The sequence below is a fragment of the Leopardus geoffroyi genome, chromosome D1 (assembly GCF_018350155.1).
Source record: "Leopardus geoffroyi isolate Oge1 chromosome D1, O.geoffroyi_Oge1_pat1.0, whole genome shotgun sequence".
Taxonomy (NCBI): domain Eukaryota; kingdom Metazoa; phylum Chordata; class Mammalia; order Carnivora; family Felidae; genus Leopardus; species Leopardus geoffroyi.
In genome coordinates, this window is record NC_059329.1 from 97,096,847 (window position 1) to 97,120,541 (window position 23,695).

At 54.5% G+C, this 23,695-nt stretch overlaps 1 protein-coding gene and 2 long non-coding RNA genes across 5 annotated transcripts in view; 1 reads left to right on the forward strand and 2 right to left on the reverse strand.

The window, feature by feature from the left end:
- Positions 1-219: 219 nt before the first annotated feature.
- Positions 220-1,471, reverse strand: LOC123602606. The gene is made up of 2 exons (XR_006714526.1): positions 1,373-1,471; positions 220-434 (listed from the first exon to the last, which is right to left on the reverse strand). It is a non-coding gene; the product is annotated as an uncharacterized LOC123602606 (long non-coding RNA).
- Positions 1,472-3,642: 2,171 nt separating this feature from the next.
- LOC123601623 lies at positions 3,643-6,002 on the reverse strand. Its single transcript, XR_006714197.1, has 2 exons — positions 4,513-6,002; positions 3,643-4,255 (listed from the first exon to the last, which is right to left on the reverse strand). It is a non-coding gene; the product is annotated as an uncharacterized LOC123601623 (long non-coding RNA).
- Positions 6,003-6,108: 106 nt separating this feature from the next.
- CD82 (CD82 molecule) overlaps positions 6,109-23,695 on the forward strand; it is a 50,561-nt gene continuing 32,974 nt past the window's right edge. The window contains exon 1 of one of the 3 annotated variants that reach the window (XM_045485045.1): positions 6,109-6,237. The gene's annotated coding sequence lies outside the window, so the exon portion shown is untranslated. Of the gene's footprint in view, positions 6,238-22,392; positions 22,418-23,695 lie in introns of those variants that run through there. The other 2 variants (XM_045485049.1, XM_045485048.1) reach the window with 2 other exon arrangements.

Here is a 23,695-nt window from a genome sequence, read left to right on the forward strand (position 1 = left end):
AAAACTAAAAAAAGAAACAGCTCCCCTTCCTGTTCCCCTTTCTGCAGCACCGCCCTGTTCACCTTAGGGACTTTTGAGTATCTGCAGATACTCACAAAGGGTTGCCCAGAGGACTTGTCTCGTTGGTTTGCTCCCACAACTCCTACGTGTGAGCATGGAGGCCGTGGTAGATGGACTCCAATGTGGTCTACTGGCATTCAAGGAAAAAATAACAGGACCGCTTTATAATTATTTTCATTTTTGCATACATTGAAAGTTTTGCACAATTTTTGCCTATTTTTAAATTTTGTTTTTGTGCCTCGTTCAAACGATGCAGCTTGGCTAGCAAAATAGTACATATGTCTCGACGATAAATAAATAGAGTAACATATGTTGGGGTGTGGACCCATGACTGTTTGGGGTGTCCGGCCCCTGCCACAGGGTTGAGCTGCTGCCTGAAAGAGGAAAATGAACAGGTGTGCAGGGAACTGCGGATGGGGAGACGTCACTGAATCATTTCAAACAAACAAACAAACAAACAAACAAACAAGCTCTATAATATGCGAAGTGCTTCGCAAATGCTAGTCATCAAGTGAGTTAAACATATTCAAGGTCATTCTTTAAATGTCTGGCCCAGGGGCGCCTGGGTGGCTCAGTCGGTTAAGCGTCCGACTTCGGCTCAGGTCACGATCTCGCGGTCCGTGAGTTCGAGCCCCGTGTCGGGCTCTGGGCTGACAGCTCAGAGCCTGGAGCCTGTTTCCGATTCTGTGTCTCCCTCTCTCTCTGACCCTCCCCCGTTCATGCTCTGTCTCTCCCTGTCTCAAAATTAAATAAACATTACAAAATAATAAATAAATAAATAAATAAATAAATAAATAAATAAATAAATAAATGTCTGGCCCATGGTAATAGCTTACTTTTAAAGTGAAGGCTGTTAAAAAAAAAAAAAAATGAAGGTTGCCATTACTGCTGTCCCCTTGCTATCGGTGTTGTGACAGTACCACGCATCACCCCACTGGTTTATCTGTCAGCTTCCCCTGGGCCAAAAGTCATCAGGGCTGGGTGGCATTAACCCTCACACCCTGAGGTGTAGTAGGGGTCTAAAGGATTTTGGTCAAATGACTGAGACAGGAAGGAATCCATGGGTCGGTTTCTCAGGCAGGAAGCAGGGGCCCTGCAAGGCCCTGGGGCGTGGGATGTGGGGGGTGGTGGTGCTTGTTGACCCACTGTGGGCTTTTAGGGATACGACTGAGTGGCTCAGTGTTGGGTGCTCAGAATCTGGATTCCCTGGGCCTCCGTTTCTGCAACAGAAAACTGGGTTGGCTACAAACTAACTGGTATTTCTCTTTCTTCCATCACTGACTAGTTGTATGAGCTTGGGCAAATTACTTACCTTCTCAGGGCCTCCATTTGCACATCTTGGAAATGGGCATCACAATAGATAGTGTGTAGCTCATAGGGGTCATTATGAAGAGGATCAAATGAGTAATATTGAAATGTACAGCTCCGGGGCGCCTGGGTGGCGCAGTCGGTTGGGCGTCCGACTTCAGCCAGGTCACGATCTCGCGGTCTGTGAGTTCAAGCCCCGCGTCAGGCTCTGGGCTGATGGCTCAGAGCCTGGAGCCTGTTTCCGATTCTGTGTCTCCCTCTCTCTCTGCCCCTCCCCCGTTCATGCTCTGTCTCTCTCTGTCCCAAAAATAAATAAACGTTGAAAAAAAAATTAAAAAAAAAAAAAAAAAAGAAATGTACAGCTTCAAAGAAACAGTATAGGTGGTGAGGAGAGAGGTCTTAACTCTATTCTGAGGACTCTCTGAAGAAGGAAAATCCTAAATAACCCAAGGGCACCAGACTCCTTGTCCACCGGACTTCCTATTCTCATTCTTGTGCACAGATTGCACGGAGGGCTGTGCAAGGAACATCATACACCTTTTTTCCTTTTATTTTTTTTTATTTTTATTTTTTAAATTTTTTTTTCAACGTTTATTTATTTTTGGGACAGAGAGAGAGACAGAGCATGAACGGGGGAGGGGCAGAGAGGGAGGGAGACACAGAATCGGAAACAGGCAACAGGCTCTGAGCCATCAGCCCAGAGCCTGACACGGGGCTCGAACTCACGGACCGCGAGATCGTGACCTGGCTGAAGTCGGACGCTTAACCGACTGCGCCACCCAGGCGCCCCCCCTTTTTTCCTTTTAAATCGGCTAAGTCAGACACTCAGTTCCCACCAGAGGAAATTTTTCTCCACTTATTCTGAGGACCCGCTTGGTGCAGATTGTATTTTCCAAAGATGGCTGCGACGGTATCTTCCGTTCTGCAATCTCTTCTAGAACTTTGCCACCCCCTCATCGACAGAGGGAGGCTATGTCTCTCATTCCCTTGAACCATGGTGTCTTTGTGCACTGATAGAATACAAAGGGAGTGATGCTACATGACTTCCGAGGCTAGGTCATAAAATGCCACGTGCTTCTACCTTGTTCTCTGTTTGCTCTTGAAACCCAGCTGTCTTGCAGTGAGGAAGCCCCAGCAGCCTGCAGAGGGGCCTCATGGAGAGAAACTGAGGCCTTGGTCCACGGCTCCAGCTGAGTTTCCAGCTAGCACCTAGCACCAACTGGCTAGCCATGTGAGTGCGCCATCTTGTTAAGGGTCCTCCACTTCCAACCGAACCAGCTGATAGTGCCCAGAACAGAGACAAGCCTTCCCCCCAGTGAACCCACGCCGAATCGCAGATTTTGGGGCTAAATAAATGACCACGAGGACCTTCAGGCCTCCTCCTCTGAAGCTCCTGTGCCAACTCTGGGGTGGGGGAATCTTCTGAGAGGCTGGAAACCCCATAGACATACCCTTTGAAGGTCTTGCCACGCCTCCATGCCCCTACCTCCACGTTGGCCATTTGATACCTCCTCTTGTCTTTCTAGAGTAGTTCTTCCTGCCCCTGTTCCCACCTCCCAAACTCCTGGCTTCACCTCTGGAATGGACCGAAGAATTTCACAAAAGAAGGAAGTCGTCTCTCCCTAGAGGCTGCCTTTGCAAGATGCCCAGGGTAAATCATGACAAAGTCTGACTCCTGCCAGAAGAGAGGAAACAGGGGAAGAACCAAGCCAATTTGATATTTTAGTAAATAATTCAGACACACCTCTCCTTAATGACTATTCCTTACGCTTCTCATATGTACCAGGCAGCGTGCTAAGTGCTACGGAGGCAAGGACAAACAGCAGGGCCACTCACAGACCCAGGCAACAGGGCCACCCGTGTCGACTCAAAACCTATACCCCGCAGCCTTTCAAAATCATGCTTCAGGTATCTAAAAACCCTAGAAATCTCTGCCTAAATGGTCCAACACTTCCCAAGGCCCATCCTTCTGAGGGTACAACTTGCCCCCGTGTGCACTCCTGGAGGGGCGACTAAGTGGTGGCTGTAGGCAAGACGTGTGGGCAGAATTTGGGCACGTGGGCTGAGGTGTTTACATCCCTGGGTCCTAGGCTACTTGTATGCACAGGACAGACATGGGGCCGGGAAGAGAATCCGAGTGGATGGGCTGAGGGTTGAGGGGTCAGGACTAAACCCACCCCACACTGCCATGTTCCTGCAGAGAATTCTAAGGAGTCCAAGAATTCTAAACTTGAACGTGGCCTTCTTGGTCAGTATGAAGAATAGTTCTCAAGGTAGGAGAATAAACATATTTTATTTTATAGTCTGTTACATGTTTAGATGTAAGATAGGTGGGTCTCGATTTTTAGCATTAACATGTTGATATTTTTAGCATTTAACAAAACATTTACTTTAGCATTTAATTCAAGCATTTTTTAGCATTTAGGGCACTTAACAGGACAAATAGGCTCTGAGCTCCTATAGGAAGGCCCTCATCTATGGGGCTGCAGAGGGGGGGTAGGGGGTATGGCAGAGATTCGAAAATCTGCCTGCCTCCATGTTGCCACAGCTGCCCCCGTCTCTAATCTGGAGTGACAGACCCAAAGGGGTAGCAGATGGGCCTCCTGTGATTGAACGTCTGTCTGGAGGCGAGGGAGGGGCTGATGTGATCCCAGCTGTTTTGCCAACTGCCAATCACCATCACAAACACCCCCAGCTTGAGGGGAGGGGGGACGGGGAACAGGGTGGAAGAGGAGGGTGTTTTACGCCCATTTTCAAGGGTTGGCCAGGAGCCCAGTCCAAGACAGAAAAGCACAGTGGTTCTGAAGATGTGAGCCCTGGACCAGCTGTGTCGACATCATCTGGGAACCTGTTAAGCTGTTGGCCCCTCACAGGAATGATGGTGTCCCTTTGTGGGAAAGACAACAAAGTGGGACCCTGTTGGCCTCAAAGATTCTTTCGCCCCAATCCCTTGACTTGGTGTGGAGATTCTATAAAGGAGACTTTTTACTGGAAAGAGAACATTTACTGAGCATGCACGGTGTCCAAGAGTGGGCAAACATTTCGTGAACGCCAGCACGTTTAATCCCCAGCGGCCACCCTCAAGACTGGTATTATTATCATTATTCCCCTTGTACACGTTTCTCCCAGAGTTCAGAACCTTACCTTGCCTTGGGTCGCAAGGCTCCCAGGATGCTACCAGGCCTTTGTGACTCTCAGAGCACCCTAATTTCTTCACTAGTGTGCTCAACGGTGATTCTCCAACTTGCTTGTGATTCAAAATCACCCGGAAGCCTTGTTAAAACAAACTGCTAGGCTCCTCTCCCAGAGTTTCTCATTCAGTAGGCCTGGGATGGGGCTCCCAAACACGCATGGCTAACAAATTCCCAGACACCACTGCTGTTGCTGGAGGTCTAAGGACCACGCTTTGGGAACCACCGTGCTGGGCTGGGATCCAGCTCCCCACCCTAACTCCACCCATGCAAAACCCGGCATAATCATACCTTCCCCATAATGGCGTCCTTGTGAGATGCCAATGAGATAATGGGAGTTAAAGAGCTTTGTCAGCTGCAAGGTGAATGGTCCCGGTCATAAGTAGGAAACCTGCCCGAGGCTGGCCCCTGGGGTCTGGGAGTGCAGAGGGCTGGGATGCAGGTCGGGGCACCACAGCCATCTGGAGATCTTTGCAGCCCTTCTTAATTCTGAGTCACTTCTTAAGGGAGAAAACCAGCTTCTGGGGCTCAGGCCAGCAGCCCCTCCTGCTACCCGCCTCATCAACCCACGCCTCCTCCCTCACCTCAGGCAGCCTGCTGAACACAGCCCCAACAGCTGGCTGGCCAAGGCCACTTCTCCAGGGGCCAGTCCAGGCAAGCTGGGGCAGTATCAGGCTTGTGATTCAGGGCTTGCAGCCGGATCCTGCTCACCTCCAGCGTGAGACTCGGAGGCCACGGCTTCCTTTCTCTAAACCTCAGGTCGTCCTTCGGTAAAATGGGGCAACAAGCTACCATCGCAGAGGGTTGTGAGAATTTAAGGGCCAGTCCTTTTAACAGGGCTTGGCATAGAGCCCGGCCCCTGGCGAGAGTCCAGTCGGTAGTAGTTGTTAGTATTTTCAAAAAGTGCCTGGGCCCAGGTCGCCTGCTGATAAAGGCTCGGACTTGGAACGCAAACCGCTCCCACGCCGTCCCCGGTCGCACCCGGACGCACCCGCCCTGGAATGCCAGCTTGGGGGCCCGAGGCCGGCCCGCCCCAGGTTGAGGTTGGCAGGGCAGAACAGGATTAGGGAGGCGCTGAGGCGGGGAAAGGCGTGCCTGGGGAGGGGGCGCCTCGCCCAGGGGGGCTGGGGTAGGCCGAGAGGAGATCGTGACCCAGGCGGGGTGGCGGTAGGGTCTGGGGGGTGGGGGGCGGGGACAGCTGAGGAAGGCCGAGGAGGGGCGGGACGGTTAGGCAGCGCTGTGTTGGGGCTCCCCACCAGCCGGGCGCCCGCGCTCGCCTTGCAAGGTTGGGAGGCAGGCCTCCTCCGGGCGCAGAGGACAGGGTAGAGGAGGCGGGCCCGGGGGCGGAGCTACCGGGCTGAATTAGGGAGGCCATAACGGGGAGGGGCGGGGCAAGAGACGGGCCCACCCCCCGCAGGGCGGGGCTGGGCGGCAGCACCGGAGGCCTGGTGGGCGGAGCCGGATCTGGCCCGGGGCCGACTACATTCCCGCGGGGCCCGGGAGCAGGGCAGGGGGCGTGCCCGGGGCGTGTCCTCCAGGAGGGCGGGGTCTGGCCCCGCCGCAGCCATCCCCGACGGCCGCCGGGAGGGGGACCGCAGAGAGACTGAGTCCAGGGCTGCGCAGTCGGACGGCGAGGGGCTTGCGGCTTGCAGCGCCGAGCAGAAAGCAAAGCCAGCCGGTGAGAAGGGGCAGGGGGGAGGCCGGCCGGACAAACAATAGCAAAGTTAGTTTTCGTTCCCACTTCCAGAGCCCGCTCGGGCAGCTTTCTCGGAACAAGTGACAGATAGGGCTACGGAGGCAGCTGGTGGGTGAAAAGGAGCATAAAGTCTCCGAGTCCTGACCCCCCAGTACTCCAGCTCCGCCACGTACCCGCAGTGTGTCCCCGGGCCCGACCCCCGCAGCCGGGTCGGGACTTAACGGGCTCAGTAAACCGAGGAGGTTGAACCAGGTGCTCCTTGTTGCCCTTTCTCACAAAAACCCTGGAAGGTGCGGGCTGGCAGGTGAGAGCAGCCTGCAGTTCGGCGAAGGGTGTTCACAACGCTGCCCAACTGCAGTTTCTCTCCCTGCCGAGCAGCACGGAGCCAGGTGAACTCTCCTGGAGCGTTAAGCGAATTACTTTAAAGATCACACGAGTTCTTCGCATGGCCCTTGAGCCCGCAAGCCCTGGGAAGCAGCCTAAATCAGGGAAATTTCAGTCTCCCCTTCCCCCCAGCGCTGAGATCCCAGTAAGCTTCAGACCAGAACCTCGGTGGGGCTTTTGTCACCCTCCTGGGGCATTTCCAGGTGAGCTGGCCTGGGAGGCCCTGGTTGGAAACCAGGGGACAAGTTCTTACCAGGGTGAGTGGGGAAAAGAAGGGAAAGCCCCACCAAACTGTGGGCCCAGAGTCAAGCCCCCGGCCCAGGGCTCTTGCTGCTGCATGCTCAAGGTTAGTTCTTGGATTTCTGTTCCTGGCCGTAGTAGATCTGTGCCACGGCTGTGGTAGCTGGGCAGTCTAGTTCAGTGGTCAAGATCTTAGGCTCTGGGACCAAACTGGCTCGGATTCCATTCTCCTCCAAGCTTCAGTTTCCTCATCTGTAAAATGTGAGTAACAACAGTACCCAACAGCAGCAGCAAAGACTAAATAGAATAATGTATACACAGTGTTTAGCAAGGCACCAGGCACCCAGCGAGGCCTCACTGTATGACAGCTGCCCTGATGCAGATGGGCAGGTGATGATGGGCTGGCTTCCTGCCTAGGAACGAGCCTGGTTTTGGAGGGCCAGATCCTGGCTGCAGCCCCTCCTGACCTTGTGAGAGCCAGAAATTGCCACCTGCCATCCGCATCACTTTGTCCATTTCAGGTTTGGGGAGTGTGTCATCTGGACCAAAGAGTGGCTGAGTTTTCTGCAATAGTGCTTGAGGTTGGTGGTTGTCCAGTTCAATAAACCCCAAAATGTTTACTGAGCACCTACTATATATTAGATGGAGCTAGGAGATACAGAGGTGACCTAGCCAGACCTGGGCTCTGCCCTCATTTTGAGTTGCTGACAATGAGGGCTTCCCCACCCCCACCATGCTCCTGCTGGGGAAGATAACTCACATCCAGGGCTTGGTGCCAGATGAGATTTCATGAGTCTGTTGCTCTAGTGTTTGGAATCCAGCTGTTCCATTGCACACTTGGCTTGGGGTGAGAGTAAGGGTTAGTGTGTTACCTGTTTTTTTTTTTTTTTTTTTTTTTTAAGATTTTTTTGAACTTTATTTTATTCCTTTTGAGAGAGAGCAGGGGAGGGACAGAGAGGGAGAATCCCAAGCAGGCTCCGCACTGTTAGGTGGAGCCCAAAGCGGGGCTCAAACTCACAATCCTCGAGATCATGACCTGAGCTGAAATCAAAGAGTCAGATGCTTAACCGACTGAGCCACCCAGGCATCCCATAAACCGTTTGATCAAGGCTGGGCACCGAAGGAGACTGGGGGTGCTGCATGTCGACTCCCTGAATGTCCTGGGGAGATGAGCCCTACACTTTGGAACCAGCTAGAAAGTAGTATGGGACGGAGGCTGATGGAAGGCTGCGCTGCATGGAGGAGACAGTGTCTGTGTCTAGGGGAGGGGAGGGTGCTTAGAAGCAGTGAGACACTGGAGAAACCAGAGCAGAGGGTGAGGGGCTTCCTGGAGTTGCTGACACTTGAGCAACACTTTTCTGCCTGGGCTCCCAAGTCCTGGTTGGGTTTGGATCGACTTGGGGCCACAGACTCCCCTGTCCAAGCATGTGAATGGCATAAGATTAGAGTGTGGTGTGGTGGGAGGAAGAGGGTCAGTAGGTGGAGCCCATGGGGGAGGAGAAGACGTTGGTCTCAAACAGAACTTAGTAAGCAAATACTGGAAAGCCTTCCCCACTACCCCTCCAGCTCACATGACGAATGATGAAGGATGACACATTGCCCCCATCCTTCGTTGTTTACGGTCTGGGAAGGGACACCAGTGACTCTGATAAGAGATAAATGAAGAAAGTATTACTGGGAACTTTCATGGAGGAGGTGGAGTTTTGGGTGGGTCTTCAGGATTGGGAAGGTTTCAGCAGCGCCAGTGAAAGTTTTGGGCAGAGGAAAATACCTTGGCAAAGTCCAGGAGGTCAGTGTGTTGAGGGAATTTTTAAGAAATCGCTGGGTTGATCAGTCTGGCTGAAGAATTGGAATCGTGCGGGGATGTGAAGGGGGGCGGGGGTGGTAGGTTGGGTCAATTCACGGAAGGCCTTCAATGCCAAGGTGAAATGTTTAGATCTGATTTGTAGAAGGTGAGAGCCACTGAAGGTTTTTGAGCCAGGGAGTGACATAATCAGAGGGGCTCTTTAGGAAAGGCAGCCTTGCTTGATGTGCTGGGGTGAGGGACCCCGGGAGTCAAGGGAGAATGATCTGATGGCTGTGGTGATGGGGAAGGAGCTGGGCGTGAAAGAAGGGGTGGGGGGGGGGGGGAGCCAGGGTCACGTGGGAAAAGGAGAAAGGGTCCCTATGGATGCCCTCTTTTGCTTGGTTTCCCCGTCCAGCCTAGACCCTGGTGCACAGCAGGGGCTCAGAGGTGCTGGGGAGGGTGATAACATGCTATAGAGTGATAGGGAGGGAGCCGCCCAGGGAGGCCCTGTGCTTGCCCACGGGGGAGGCATCTGGGCCAAGTGGTAGGAGCTTGCACCCATCAGCGGTGGGTGTGAGAGCAAGGTCGATGGGGAGAAGTGCCCGTGGCTCTCTCCCTCCTAGCTGCAGTCCAGGAGGGCTGGGGTGAGAGGTTAGCCAGTGGGGACACATTTCCCGCGTGTGTGTGGGGGGGGTGGGGGCGCTGAATTTTGGTTGGCTCTTGTGAAGTTTCTGCAATATGGGGCAGTCCCCTCTCTCGAAGCTTCAGACAGACGTGTGAGCCACCGCCTGGAAGCTCCCCCACCTCCTCCTCACTCTTCCCCACCCTGGGGACCCAACCCCAGTCCACCTGAAGACCGCAGCCAAGCCCTGAGCATTCTTTTGGATTTGGAGCATCTGGGGCCAGCTGGCACCCCCGGGTTTTGCCTTGGCCTTGACCCCTGGCTCCAAACCGTTATACCCACTTCCTCCACCACATGGGAAGCTCCAAGGGGGCGGTTATGACTTAATCAAGAGCATCAAACAGTCAGGAGTTGGCTCTGTGAAAGGTGGGAGGGAGGGAGGGAGGGAAGAGCCTGGGCCCCTCCGTGGGACAGGATGGGGCCAGGGCTGGGGGGGGGGGGTTCTGTTTAATCTCAGCAGGAACTGCCCTGCCCACCAGCTTCCCCTCCTCTAAGCCTGGATGTGAGGAGCCAGGAGGGAAGCTCAGAGGTAAACACGGCCTGCAGTGTGGCGTGCGTTGCTTTCCTCCCGCCCTCGTCCCCCGATGCTGCCTGCGAGGTGGCCAACCACAGGCTCGGGGCCTATGTCACAGGCGCAGTTGCCGTCTGGGGGCTGGCGGGTTCCTGACTCACACCTGGGGTTCCCCCTACACTATGGTTTTCCTGTCAGTGCTGATTCACTCTGCGCTGACTTGGAGACACAGCTGAGGAGAGGGAAGAGGCCCATATTCTGGTTCTTAGATTTCATTCCAGCTCCTTTGCTTACCGGCTGCGTGACCTCTGATAAGTTCTTTCTCTCTCTGGGCTTCCTTCCCTTCTGTGCTGGTGACCCATCCTTTACTTGGCTTTTAGGAAGTTCTGTAGCCTGGGATCTGTGTTTGTAAAGTAGGGCACATGTGAGCACATGCACACGCGCCCCCCTCCCCCCCCCCCCGCCCCCATCTCCATATAGCCTGGACCTGGGAGACGGCTCTCACACATGCAAGAGTTGGGCCCACCTCCCTCCTTTGCTTCCCCCACCGGAAGCAACCTTCCTACCTTCTGTCTGTCTGCAGATTAGGGAGATAGTAGAACAGGGTGGCCAAAAGCTGGACTTCGGAGCTAGAGTCTTGGCTCTGCCCCTTGCTGGCTTTGTGACCCTTTCTGAGCCTCAGTTTCTGAACCTGTGAATTGGGTAATGGTAATGACCTCATAGCATGAAATGAGGCCAAAAGCATGCGCCTCCCCAGTGGCACTCTAAGCTTTCTGAGGGTAAACAGGTCCGAAGATGGGGGGCAGATTTTCTCCAAGCCCTTCCTTTCCCTACACCCCCCGCCCCCCACCACCCCGTGCTTGTCTACACTGAGTACTTTCCTCTTCGTGCTGTTTTGTGGCATCTGGAGTGTCTCTGTGAACCCTCCCAGGAAGGGACCGCCCTGTCCATCTCTCTATCCTTGACTCCTGGCACAAGGCCTGGCACACAGCAGGCTGTCAGGAAGTGATGGTTGAATGAATAAGTAAGTGATTCTCCTTGGGGTGGCCCAGCAGGACCCAGCTCGGTGCCAGATCCTTGGTGGCTGCCTGGCAAAGGTGGAGCCGGGAAGCAGGGTTTGGATGCCTGCACAGCCGCCTCCCTGCCCCCGCCCCTCTCGATCCTGGAGCCCGGGTCCAGGGAGGCGAGATCGGTTTGGCTGGCATGGGATGGCTTCAGTCAGGGCTTCAGCTTCCCTTGTGAGGCCTGGCCTTTCCCCTCCTGAGAGGGGAACAGCCCGACTTCCTCCAGCTCTAGTAGTGAAGGGGCCACTTTGGCCCTTGGTGAACCCTGACTCAGCCAGAAAAGGTGCCTTCAAGTCAGCAGTTATTGGGGTAAAATGCTGTTCCCCTGTGAGGGCACGGACTCGGGGCTGGGGGAGGAGAGGGGCCCTCTGGGAGGCCGTCCGTGACAGCATCTTTGCAGGCCATGAGCTGTGCAACTCTGGGAGGCACCTCACTCTCCTCTGGCTTCTTTCCCCACCGGGGGGGCTTCTGGCTCTTCTTTGGGTCCTGTGCCTGACTTTCCTTGCTGTGTTGAGGGGTGATCTGTTTCTGGACCTAGGCTTATAGAGCCAATGCAGGAACGTGGACAAAGCATCAGAGTCTGGGTGTTAGGGAGTCTGGGTTCAGATCCTGGCTTCGCTGTGGAGTTGCAGAATGACTTTGTCCAGGGAGGTGACCTTCCGGGCAGGTTTCCTAATTCTTCAGGCAGTAAGTGCTCCAGAAGCCTGCCTGGGGTCGAGCTGGGCTTGGTGCGAGTTGGGAAGGAACCATAAGCAATGTCACAAACCAAAGTGCCTGAGCATGATTCCTGGCCCTGCCGCTTACCTGCTGGCCGTGACCTTGGGCAAGTGTTTAGCCCCTCTGTGCATCAGTTTAAGCATCTACAGTGGGGATCATGATAGTACTCACTTCATAGGGTTGTTGAGAATGATCTGAATTAATGTATGTGAAGCGCTTATGATGTGTGCCCGTCACATAGTAGGTGCTGTATATATATCAGCTCGTTTTGGTAGTGGTGCTATTATCAATAGGAAGCAGGATTTCAATCTTGGGGCAGGGGCAGGAAAGCTTGGCAAATAGCCTGAGTCTGGGGATCAGGAGACCTGGGTTCTGATCCCAGCCCGTCCTCTACCTGCCACGTGACCCTGGGCGAGTTACAGCCCGTCATGGGGTTAACTGATAACTATTACCCTGCATTTGCTGCATTTGGCTTTCGCGAGTGAAGCACATGCACAGTCACGGTGGGCGCTTGTAGGGTTTTATTCAGAAAGAGGATTCTGGGTGCCCAGCCCATTCTCCTGCACCGGGACAGCCACTGTGGGTGGGTGAGTCCCGGATGCCATCAAGGAGGCACTGCAGACACAGAATGCTAGGGCTACACCCCCCACCCCCCACCCCACCCCCCGCCCCATCCCACGACTGTACTCAAGGCTGAAAAGTGGATGGAAAAGTACGTTTGAATACTCACATAACAATGGGATTATACAGATCAGGTTACAGACCTTTATTATTATTATTTTTTTTTTTTTACTTTTCCCCATTTTCTGAATCGTCTGCAACGACTTCCATGTTTTTATGCTCCGGAAAGAAGGAACACACTTATCCAATACAGCTATCAAAGAACTTGCTATACATAGTTAAACAAAAATGTATCAGTTGAACTTGGGGTCCAATTCAGGTCTTTGTTGTTAATAAATTATATATATGTCATTTTTTTCCCCCCCAAAGGGGGTGGGTTTGGTCTGAAGTTGAGTATCAATTTGTCAGGCCTCAGAAGACAGATGGAGTGTTTGTGGAGGGCCCCAGAGCCTGGGAGAGAAGAGTCTGCTATGCATGGGCGTGTCCTCCGACTTCCATCGTGGGCGATACGCTCTGAGTGATGCTTGTTTAGAAAACTTTTCAACAGCCGACACCAGAGGGCTTAATTTCCTCATGTGTAAACTAGGGATGAGAGTAGCAATAGCTAATCAGGGCAGGAGCTTAACACATGTTGAGGTTTTAGAGCGAACCCCGCTTCTCCTGAATTTGGAACCAAATGAAAACAGATGACAAAGATGGGAGCTCCACACGGAAGTGTCATTACTGAGAAGGCTGGCCGGAGAAGGTGGCTTTCGATCTGGGGCCCAGAGGGCCTGCTAACCGCCTGCCCTCGAGCTGGCAGAGTTACCTGTGTGGTCACAGGCAACGCTGGACAGGGGCCAACCTCCCTGCAAGGAGCAGGTGGCAGTACAGAGAGCAACCCAGATGGAAGGCTTCATGCAGGCAGCCTGGCTCTGGGGGAGGCGGGACCCCACAGAGCGCACGCCCAGCGTGTCTCCTAGATGAGCCAATCACATAAGCCGCTGTTGGGGTCCGGAAGTAAAGGAGGGGGCAGAGCCAGACCAGAGGTGTTCTCCCGGTAGAGGTCCCTCCACGGAGAAACAAGTGGAGAGGGGAGTGTTCGTTCCCCTGATAAGCATAAGGCTCTTTGAATGACGCTGGGTATTCAATAAGCGCTCACGAAGTGTTAATTTGTCGTTGCTTATAATAATGGTAACAATGAATAATTCTGCTACAGTTGGAAAATCATTTTCCCGCTGTTTTAGGAGAGATGGTTTATCAGAATGTTTTTGCGGTGGGACCTGATGAGATGTCCTGGTGCATAGAGAAAATAGAAACTCCGTGGGGGTGGGGGAGGATTGATTTGTCTGAGGTCCTTGCAGACGTGAGTGGGTGGCTAGTCCTTGGGTCACTGTGGTTTTGCAAAGACAACCCACCTCCCTGACCTCTCTTGAACACATAACGGAGGAGTAGCTGGGGCAGGGAGGGTGTGTTGTCTACTCATGCTGGGCATTTAGAGGCTCTCGGAAAGATCCTCTGATCTCCTTTGTCTCTGCCTCACACCGGCTCCTGGCACGGTTGAGCAGCAGGCTCCTCGTTTGCCGGGAGACTGTGTAGCTGGTTTTGCAAACTGTGCATCAAATCCCTTGGGGACGAGCTGCAAGCAGGGGGCTTAGGTACGGGGCCAGCTCTTCTTCCCACCATCTGCTCACCTTTGGGCAAGTGTCTCAACCGCTCAGAACCGTGGTTTCCTTATCTGTGAGCTGGGTAACAATAGTGGTGCGTCTACCACGGCTTGCCCTTGGGAGGATTAAATGAGGTAATGGATATGGGTGAAATGCTTAGCGGCGGGCCCAGTGCAGAATGCACCCTCAGTAAAAGCCAGAGACTGATGAAGGTGGTTATGAATGAAGGCTGCTCCTGCCACTCCTATTGAGAAATGACAGAGTCCTCCTCCCCGGAGACTGAGATCTCTGATCTGACGTAAAGGAGCTTTCCAGGACTGTTTGGAGCTCTGAGGGCCAAGAGGGCCTCCGGCTTCCATGTGCTTAGTCCTCGATCGGACTGTCTGAGCCCAGCTTTGACTTGAGGGTTCCTGGCTTAGAGTGGAGGGCAAAGTCAGGGGCTTGTGCCTGCATTAATGGGATTGTGGTCTTGTGGGCATGTCTGTGGTTCATCGAGTCAATCTACCTGCCCAGTCTAGTGGACAGCATCCAGTCTTTGTTTGCATACCTCAAGGCTGGGAGAACCCACTAACTGTCATCTCTGCACAGATGTGACTTTTAAAACATATGGTATAGAATTTGAACAAACCCAGCCTCCCTTAGATTTCCACTCATGGTCCTGATCATGCTCATTGGGATGATGTCCGCCTGGAATGTGGACACTCCCTAGGGGAGACCAAGTCCCCCTTGCAGCAGAGGTGGCCCCAGGCCAGTGGTTCTGGTGTAGGAAGGAGATATTTCTGTCAGCTGTTCAAAAAACATCGTCTCCCTCTGAACCAAATGGGCATACACACACACACACACACACACACACACACACACACAGGCTTTATAATTATTGAAGACATAATTTTTGTGGAAAAACTTGGAAGTTAGAGAATAGATGCAAAGGAGGCAATAACAACTCGGAAAGCAGCACTGGGGGTAGTTTGGTGTCCACACACACACAATCGGGATTATACCATAGGAACCACGTCTTGTGCCGCCACTTTAGGTTAGCAGTGTAGAGGGAGGATTTTTCCATGTTATTCAATATTCTTCCGCAGCCTGTTTCCCTGCTCCATAGCAACACACCCCGTGGATCTACCATGACCCAGTTGAGCATTCTCCTGCTGTTGCACATTTAGGCCATTTTGAATTTTTCATTAGCTTCCACATTGCTATAGTGGCCACGTTGTCCCTACGTATATCTTGCGCTCAAATCTAATGCTCTCCGCGGAGTGAATTCCTAGAAGTGGTTTTCGAGTCAGGTGGGTTTTAAACTCATGGTCTGAGGACCATAAGCCCTTTCCCCAATACCCACCAGAATGTAACCCCCCCCCCACAAACACTTAGCTCCAGCACTACCGGAGAGAGGGCACTGTGTCTGTGGGTGCTAGGTAGCAAGTGCATGGAAGGAAGGAGGCTGGTTCTGTGTGTGTGTGTGTGTGTGTGTGTGTGTGTGTGTGTGTAAGAGACAGAAAGAGAAAGACAGATATGGGGGAGCTTTTCCTCTTCAATCGTAGTCTGACTTTTGACCCTCTTCCTGTCTCCTTTCCAGGAGCCTGTGGTGTCATTAACTAATTATGAGATCTCTTTACTATTTAATGACCTTCCTCCATGGTGACTCCTTCCTTCCCAACAGCCTTCTGGGAGCCAGGGAATGGGAAGAGGAATCTGTGGGAGGACGCTCGTCTGGAGTAGGAGTTGGGTCAGGGAGGGGTCCAGTGGTTCTCAAACTCTAACATGTGGCAGAATCTCCTGGAAGGTTTGGTAAAGCACAGATCATACCCACAAGGTTTTCTGATTCCATTGGTCTGAGTTGCAGCCCGGGAATGTTGCATTGCTAATATGTTGCTAGGAGATGCTGGTCTCGGAATTAGAATTTGAGAATCCATGGAGTAGGGGAGGCTGTGTGGTGAGTCTCAGCTCCTAGTCCTGCCGACAGTAGGAACCTTGTCCTGTTTAGTAAAGGCTTGTGTGAGGCCTGAACTCACATTCTGCCTGCCTCCACCCCAGTCACCTTTTCCAGCATGTGCTATTTATATATTTATGTGCAGGAGGATAAGATGTTTATCGCCATCCCCATTTCACAGAAAGGAAAACTGAGGCTCTGACAGGCAACCTAATATGTCCAAGGGTGCCCTGAAAGTCAGCAGAGGCACCAATACAGGAACCCCGTCCTTGTCACCTCTCCCTGCTCCCCTACAACACCCCTCCCCACCCCCTACACTGTATCACACACTCTGGGCTTCTCTCCTGCCAGTCTGGGGCAGAGCAAGAGTTACCTTCCCTGAACACTGTGCCTGCCCCAGGGGACCCCAGGTGAGGGGGCTTGGAGGGCAGGTTTCTCCACACTGTCTCTGAGCCAGGGTCTTCCTCTACTTTTTATCCCCCACCCCCCGCAAGCCCCTACCCACTAGCCATTCAGTAACATAATCTTCTTCTAAGATCTAGTGTTCTCCAACCAGTTTATATTCCCAGGTATTGTTCTGGACATTTTTCTGGGAAGCCACGGACACGTGTGCCCGACCACCCCCTGGCAGGTACAGCAGAGGACGAGGAGAGAACTCTCCTCTGTCGAGCATCTAATATGTGCCGGGCCTGCCCTGGCCACTGTGCAGCCATGTATCAGTCATCCCCCTGCCAGCCCCCATTGTACAGATGGGGAAATGGAGGGCCGTAGCAACTTGGCCAAAGTCACAGCTGAAAGGCACAGAGCTGGGCTTTCGATCCCGAACTCCAAGGCTGGGCCCCCTCGTCTAGAGTGGTGGCGGGCCCTGGACCAGTACGGCTGGGGGACAGCCTATGCCCTACCCACGACTCCTGCAAAGAGGGTCGGCCTAAGGGGCACGGCTGCCTTGGAATTTGGCGTCTGGCCCTGGGAGGGCCCTGGCCTCACCATCGGGAGACCCAGTTCAAATGGCGCTTTGCTACCGTCTGGCTGTGTGACCCTGGGGAAGTCACTCCCCTCCTCAGGGGGTTCTCATTTCTGCTAATGATACCTTACACTTTATAGCTTTTAGCAGTGGACATTTTCTCACGTACTTACTCCTGCAGACCTCCCAACACCCTGTAAAGTGTGCAGGGAGGGTATTATTTCTGAGCCCATTTTATAGATAATGACAGGCTGCGAGTGAGATGCCCGGGGATCCTACAGCGACGGAGCGCTGGGGCAGGACTTAAAGCTGTGTTGCCTTGCTCCCCATCCTGAGCCTGGTCTGTCACCCTGAGCTGTCTCCTTAGTAAGGAGAGAGGACTCTGGCCTCCTCTCTATTCTCTGCCTCAGCATTGGGCATCCCAGGGCTCTTCCCTGGGCTGGTGGCTCTTGGGTACAAGGGGCTCTAGGAAAGGACTGGACTGGGATCCTCGCTCTGGGCCAGGAGCCTGCGGAGGGAAGATGGAGTGGTTCGGGCCGTCCCTGTTACCGTCTCCTGCCTGGCCATTTGGGGCCCCTGCTGATGGAGGGAGGTGGGGTCCGGCCCGGCTGTCCCTCCTACCTCAGCTCCTGGCTTCCCCTGGGGATTGTGCCTGCCCTCCTGTACTTCTGCACAGTACAGAATTTTCCAGACTCCCAGACAATGGTGTCTGGGCCCTGCAGTTCTGCCCGGATGCCCTCACCTCCTCCCCTGTCCCCCGACTCAAGTCTTCCTCATCCTTCTAGGCCCACCTCCAGCCACCTACCTCTCTGGGGCCAGCCATGTGCTCTGGCCAAGCCAACTCGGCTGTCTTGGGTTCTGCCCAGCGGGTTAACTGGGTTAGTTAACTCCTCCCTGAGGCCATGAGACCAGGGGCTGTGGCTGCTGTAGGTCTGAGCCCCTGAAGGGTCTACCAGGCTGGCCGGGCTCAGGGTGCTGGGTCTGGGTGGGCCGGGCATGGCCGACCCCCTCAGGGTCAGCCTCACACTTGTGGCTCTCACACTTGGTGACCTTGAGCAAGTTCCCTATCTTCTCTGACCTCTGGCTCCCTTCTCTTAAAAATAAAGCTACTTTTCTCACTGACACTGTGAAGCTTGCATGAGATAAAGCGTGCAAAGTACCTACCACCACTGACGTCTGTTGGGGTTGAGGTGCTCAGGAAATGCCTCTGCTTCCCCTCCTCTCCCCTCCCCTGCAGTCAGCTCGGGCTTCAGTCTGCCTCCACCCACCTAACACGTTTGAGCCCGTGTCTGGTTGGGCCTTGGTCTAAGGCCTGCACTGTATCTGCTCTAGCTAGGGGATGTTCTAGGCTGATAACCGAGGAAGGATTGGGCAGAGGGACAGAATCAGCTGCACACATAAATGTGTTTTTTTTTTTTAAAAAAGGTTTTTTTTTTTTTTAACGTTTATTTTTGAGAGACAGAGCACAAGCAGGGCAGGGGCAGAGAGAGGGAGACACAGAATCCGAAGCAGGCTCCAGGCCCTGAGCTGTGAGCACAGAGCCTGACGCGGGGCTCGAACTCACCAACTGCGAGAACATGAGCTGAGCCCAAGCTGGATGTTTAACCGACTGAGCCACCCAGGTGCCCCCAAACATAAATGTGTTTAATCAAGATCTGCCGGGTCTAAGTTGTGACCCTGGACATAATCCCTCCTAGAGCCTGTTTCCTGATCTTCAGAAGGGGGTTACTCCTACCTTCTACGTTCTCAGGATCACCCTGGAGCCTTCCCGGTAGGGTAGGGGTGGGAATCCAGGTGACCCGAAGCCCTGAGGGCTGCCTCTCAAGAGCCCAGCATGGCTCATTTACCTCTCTGTTTTCCTGGTGCAGCATGAACGGTCCCCTTCCCCTCTGGACACCCGGAGGCTCACCAGGCCGTTGAGTTCTTGGCTCCTGGCCTGGTGTGCTGGGTTGCCCAGGGGCAGTAGCCTGTCTAGGGGAGCGGGCCAGAGGCCCCACCTGACTGTCTGAGACAGAGTTGGTGCTCCCCCCTCCCCCCTGCCAGCAGGTCCCTATGCTCACAATTCTTGGAATGCCAAGCCTGGCCCTGGGGCCCACTGGGGACACAGATCCCCTTCCACGCCTGTCTGTCTGCACATGGGACCTTCTCACCGTGACAGTAATCACACGCTTCCCTTTATTGTGCGAGAGCATTTTCATTCCTCAACCCCCCCACCTCCCTGTAAGGCAGGAATGAACTGTTATTATCCTAGAGAAGGAAGGGGGCTTGCCCAGGCCCGCTGCTGGGACTCACGACCTCTCCACCCAGCCCCGTTCCCCCATCCACGGTGTTCGCAGTCTTGGCTACATTTTGCCTTGCAGAGACATGCCCACCGGGAATGGGGAGCCCGGTTGAGAGGAGGTGGAGGTCTCCAGGGTGAAGGGTCCTAGATGCCTGCCCCAGGAGATCCGGGAGCCGGCATAGGGCCTACCCCACTGCACAGATAGGGAAACTAAAGTTTAGGGAAGAGCTGTGATTAGAAGGTAGAGGGTAGCCCAGGTTGAGCTCTGTTCCTTTCTTCTTCCCCTTCCCCAGGGCCCTGAGGGCTCAGGTTGGGGAACTCCGTGGGGCTGTTTGGGACCTGGGTGCTCATTTTGGCTTAGCCACTGCAGGCTGAGGTCATGTCCTCTGCCTGCTTCAGCCATCTTCGGGGTCTGTGAGTGCCTCTAGTATCCCCTCTGGTGATACGGACCCAGACTTCTCAGAAGGGGAATCTCAGAGGGGGCAGTTTCCGGCCATGGCTCTGCCTGGCGCTCCCAGAATCTGGGGGAGGCCAAGGCTGAGGAGAATGTTCTGGGGAGGGGATGGGCCATTGTTAATGGCCGGTGGGGGAAGGACAGTGCGGGTAAGAACTGGAGGGCGCCAGTCTCAGGGAGGCCACAGGGGAGGCGGGCTGTTGGCTAGAGGAGATGGTGGGGAGTGGGTAGGGGGAGGCTGAGCTGGGCTGGCTCCTGGGGTGGGATCCTGCTTGGGTAAGCAGGGCCTTCATTCCTGGCCGGGTTTTGCCGTAGGCTTCCCTGGGGACTTCCTGTGCAGACCAGAGAGGGCTGGAGTCCTGGATGCACAGAAGGCTCCCTTCACCTAGGATCTGTGTCCTCCCTCTCTCCCTGTCATTCTCTGTCTCTCTTTCCTTACCCGCCCAGCAACACCCTGTCCCGCCCAGCAACACCCCCCACCAGTCTACCTCTGCCTACCCACCAAGTACCTCTGAAGCCAGAAGGTCTCTGGAGGTACCGAGACCCAAAGCCACCCTGGCTGGCTCTGCCCAGGCCTAGGGCTCTCTGTCCCTGGGAATAGAGCCATAACAGGCTGTGCCCCGGCTGTCGGGTGTCTGGGCTGCCTAAGTGGCCACCACCCTGCCCAGGAACCTGGGGCTTGGGTTCCACCCACCACATGGGAGGTACAGCCCTTCATCCCAGGCTCGGAGGTCCCGGATGCCTACAGCTGACTGTGGAAACGGATTTCCCCAGGCCGCTCCTTGCTGGAGCTGGGACCTGCTATGGGGAAGGCTGGCTAGGCTGGAGCCGGGGGCCTGTACGCTGGTGAGGTTGCCCTGGACATTCCGGACGTCAGAGGCTCTAAGGAGGAAGGATGCGCGAGAAGGAGGCTTGAGAGCTGGTCTTGGACACAGGGAGAGACGGGGGCCAGGGTGAAGCTCAGAGGAAGCCACGGGGGGAAATAGGGACAGATACACAGGGGAAGAGGCAGGGGAGGGGAAGGACTGAAGGAAAAGGCAGAGAGCCCCGCTCTTCCCTTCTCTCCTGGCCTGAGCCACTTTAGTTGGGTCCCAGCCAGGAAGACCCCTATCTCCCCAGAGCTCTTGGGGTTCGAGACCTGCTCCTGCGCTCTACCCTTGGCCCCATCTTTTCTGTGTCTGCCCCCAAGGACCCATGAGAGAGACAGTCCCCGTACCCGTGTGCGCAGCACTTTTCCTGGACTGCGTCTCATTCACCCCGCCCCCGTGTCTGTCCCTGGCTCTTCCCATCAAATATCCCTGGAGCCAGAATGCCTCTCAGGCCTAGAGGCGCTGAGAACTGTAGCCTTGGGAGGTGGGAGGTATTAGGCCATTTTACAGATGAGAGAACTGAGGCTCAGAAAAGTTTAGTGGCAGTTAGGAGTAGACAGAGCCAGGGTTTGACCCCATGGCTGTCTGATGCCCACCCTAACTCCTCATGCCGAGATAATTAGGGCTGCCAGACAGCCCCTGAAAGAGTCTGCGCAGGAGAATGTTCTGGGAAGGCTGCCTGGAGGAGGTAGCATCTCTGCTGCCTTTTTTCTTTCTTCCTGAACCCAGTGCCTAGGGACAGGATACTGTGACCAAAGAGCCTGCCTGATGCCATGTGGGGTCCCTTCCTTCTCCCTAATTGCCTCCCTAGGGCACACTTAGCACCCAGCCTCAGAGTCTTAGGAACCCCAGCCCTGACGCAGAGGCTAACCCTTTGCTAACCGCCTGCCTCCAGGCTCTGTGATGGGTGTGCGAGCTGGTCCCTGGCTCTCGAGTGTGGTTCCAGAATGTCTTCAGTTGGTTGGGAGGCCAGACTGTAAAACCCAGTGAACTTGGGTTAGGCCTTGGTGAAACTATTTTAGTTGGCTATCGTTTGTGACTTTGTTTCTGCAGGCAGTGTAGATGACAGCAAAGGGTCGGACTGGTGGGGTTCAACTCCCAGCTTTACGGTCTGTGTCACCTTGGGCAAGTCCCTTTCCCACCCCGAGCCTCAGTTTCTCCCTCCATAAAATGGAGGTAAAAGCAGAAGCCACCTCGTCGGGTCATCGCCAGGGTGAACTGAGCCATGTGAAGCACTTGGCAGGATTGCTGGTGACAGGTAACAGCAAAAATGTTAGCTTTGGTTAGTATTGGCTGGGTGCCGCTTTGAGATGATGTTGGTGTGTGATTGCTCCCGTTCACATCCGCCAAACGGGGCACTCCCTGAGGGCAGGGGGGTCTCCTCCTTCCTCCCCGTGTCTGGCTCAGGGCCTGCCTGGAGTCGGAGATTCAATGACCTGCAGTGGGCTTGGTGCAGGACGCAAACTCTGAGCGGAGACGGCCACTTGGGAGCCCCCGGGAGGGCCCCCTCTCGGGCCACAAAGTAGGCAGGACCCTGGACTCCAGGGTTAGGGGGTCTGGAACACAAAGCTCATGTGACCAGGGCAAGGGCCACCACCTTCCTGAGCCCCCGCTGATAACCCAGGATGACGAAGCCACGCTTTCCGCCTCACCGAGCGGCATGGGGTTGATTGGCTGAGGTTAGCGAAGCACCGCTCCCTCGGAGATGCTTCCGTAAACGCTCATGCCATCCATCGGTCTTCCCTCTGCCCGATGTCTGTTTCAGGTTCGCGGGGACAGGAACCTTCCTGGGGCAGTTTGCGGGAAGCCGTGTGTGTCCTGCGTCTCAAGGGACAGTCTTCGTGCACACCCTCCTCCTGCCGTGTGAGGAGGGGAGTCATTTCGCCTGACTCTTCCCACAGCCCCCCGTCTCTGTGTGCTTGCATCCGAGCGTTTGGCAAGCTGATCCCACCATTTCCCCGGCCAAGGCTTGATAGCCCCATTTTACAGATGAGGACACTGAGGCTCAAGGTGGGTAGGCACCTTGCCAAAAGTCACACAGCTCTGTGAAGTGGGATTGGAATTTAGGTCTCTCTCAATTCAAAGGCCATACTATGACCTGGTTCATTGTTCTGTCCTCTGCCACGGGGATGGGGAGGGGTCCTCGGAAGGTGGCTAAATTCTGAGGGCCCCCATCCGGGTCTTCCTGTTAGGGGCCCTCAAATCTGAGGCTCCTGGATAGCCTCTCAGAGAGTTCTAAATATTCCTCCAAGTTAGGGCTTTCCAGCCGATGTGGTGAATGTCCCCAATGTGTTGAGATGGTTGGTTATCTTCTCAGCCCATGGGGACAGAGCCCTGGGCTGGTCAACTCAGACCAGGAGCATTCCTCTCTATCCACCCCAGGGACCAAACAGATACTTCTCTATATGTATCGTTATGTGAAACAGGTTGGGAAGGAGATGGCTCTAACCAATCCCCTCCCTTCCCTCACCATACATACTGAGCACACACATTCCCCAGAAGGGTGGGGATTCATAGTCCTCTCTGGGCCTCAGTCTCTTCATCTGAGAAATGGGGACAAAGTAGGTGATGTCAAAGGCATCCTTCTGACACTGTGAGTCAAAATATATAAGCCCTAGGACCAGCATTGGGAGGGGGCAGGGTCTGCATGGGGCCCAAGTAGCCTGCTAAGAAGGCCAAAAACAGTCCAGAAAAGGAGCCATGGAGAGGGAGAGGTCAGAGGCTATGGTTCAGCCTCAGTTTGAGCCTTTGGCTGCATGGTGCCAGGTGGGAAGGCTGGAAGGCTCAAGGTGTCTGCGCTTCTTGGTGTCGTACCGTCTGTAAAGTGGCCTCGTCCTCCTCATGCTAATGGCCTGCCAGTCTCATGGCTTGGGTTTCAGAGCAGAGCCTCGTAGGAAGGGCCACATCTGTCAGCCTCGTCAGCCACGCTGAAAGAACACTCTGGCCAGGATTGGTGGGGCTGATCTTTTCCTTCCTGACAGGAAGTCAAGAACCAGCCTTGGAGCCGTGGCGGGATGAGGGGCAGGCAGGCAGGGGTGCGGAAGGGTGGGCTGAGCTGGCTCCACCATCTACTTCATTCACTTCAGCAGCAGGTGACGAGGAGGGAGCTTAGCCACTTACTTGTGTGGCCTTGGGCGGGTCACTGAACGCCTGAGACTCAGTTTCCTTATCTATTAAGTGGGTATGACAGTATCTCTGTGGGGTTCGTTACAGAGATTAAATAAGAGACAGTGGGAATGGTATGATACAAACTATACGGTGCTGTTACTCCTGTGCCACAGTCTGGCC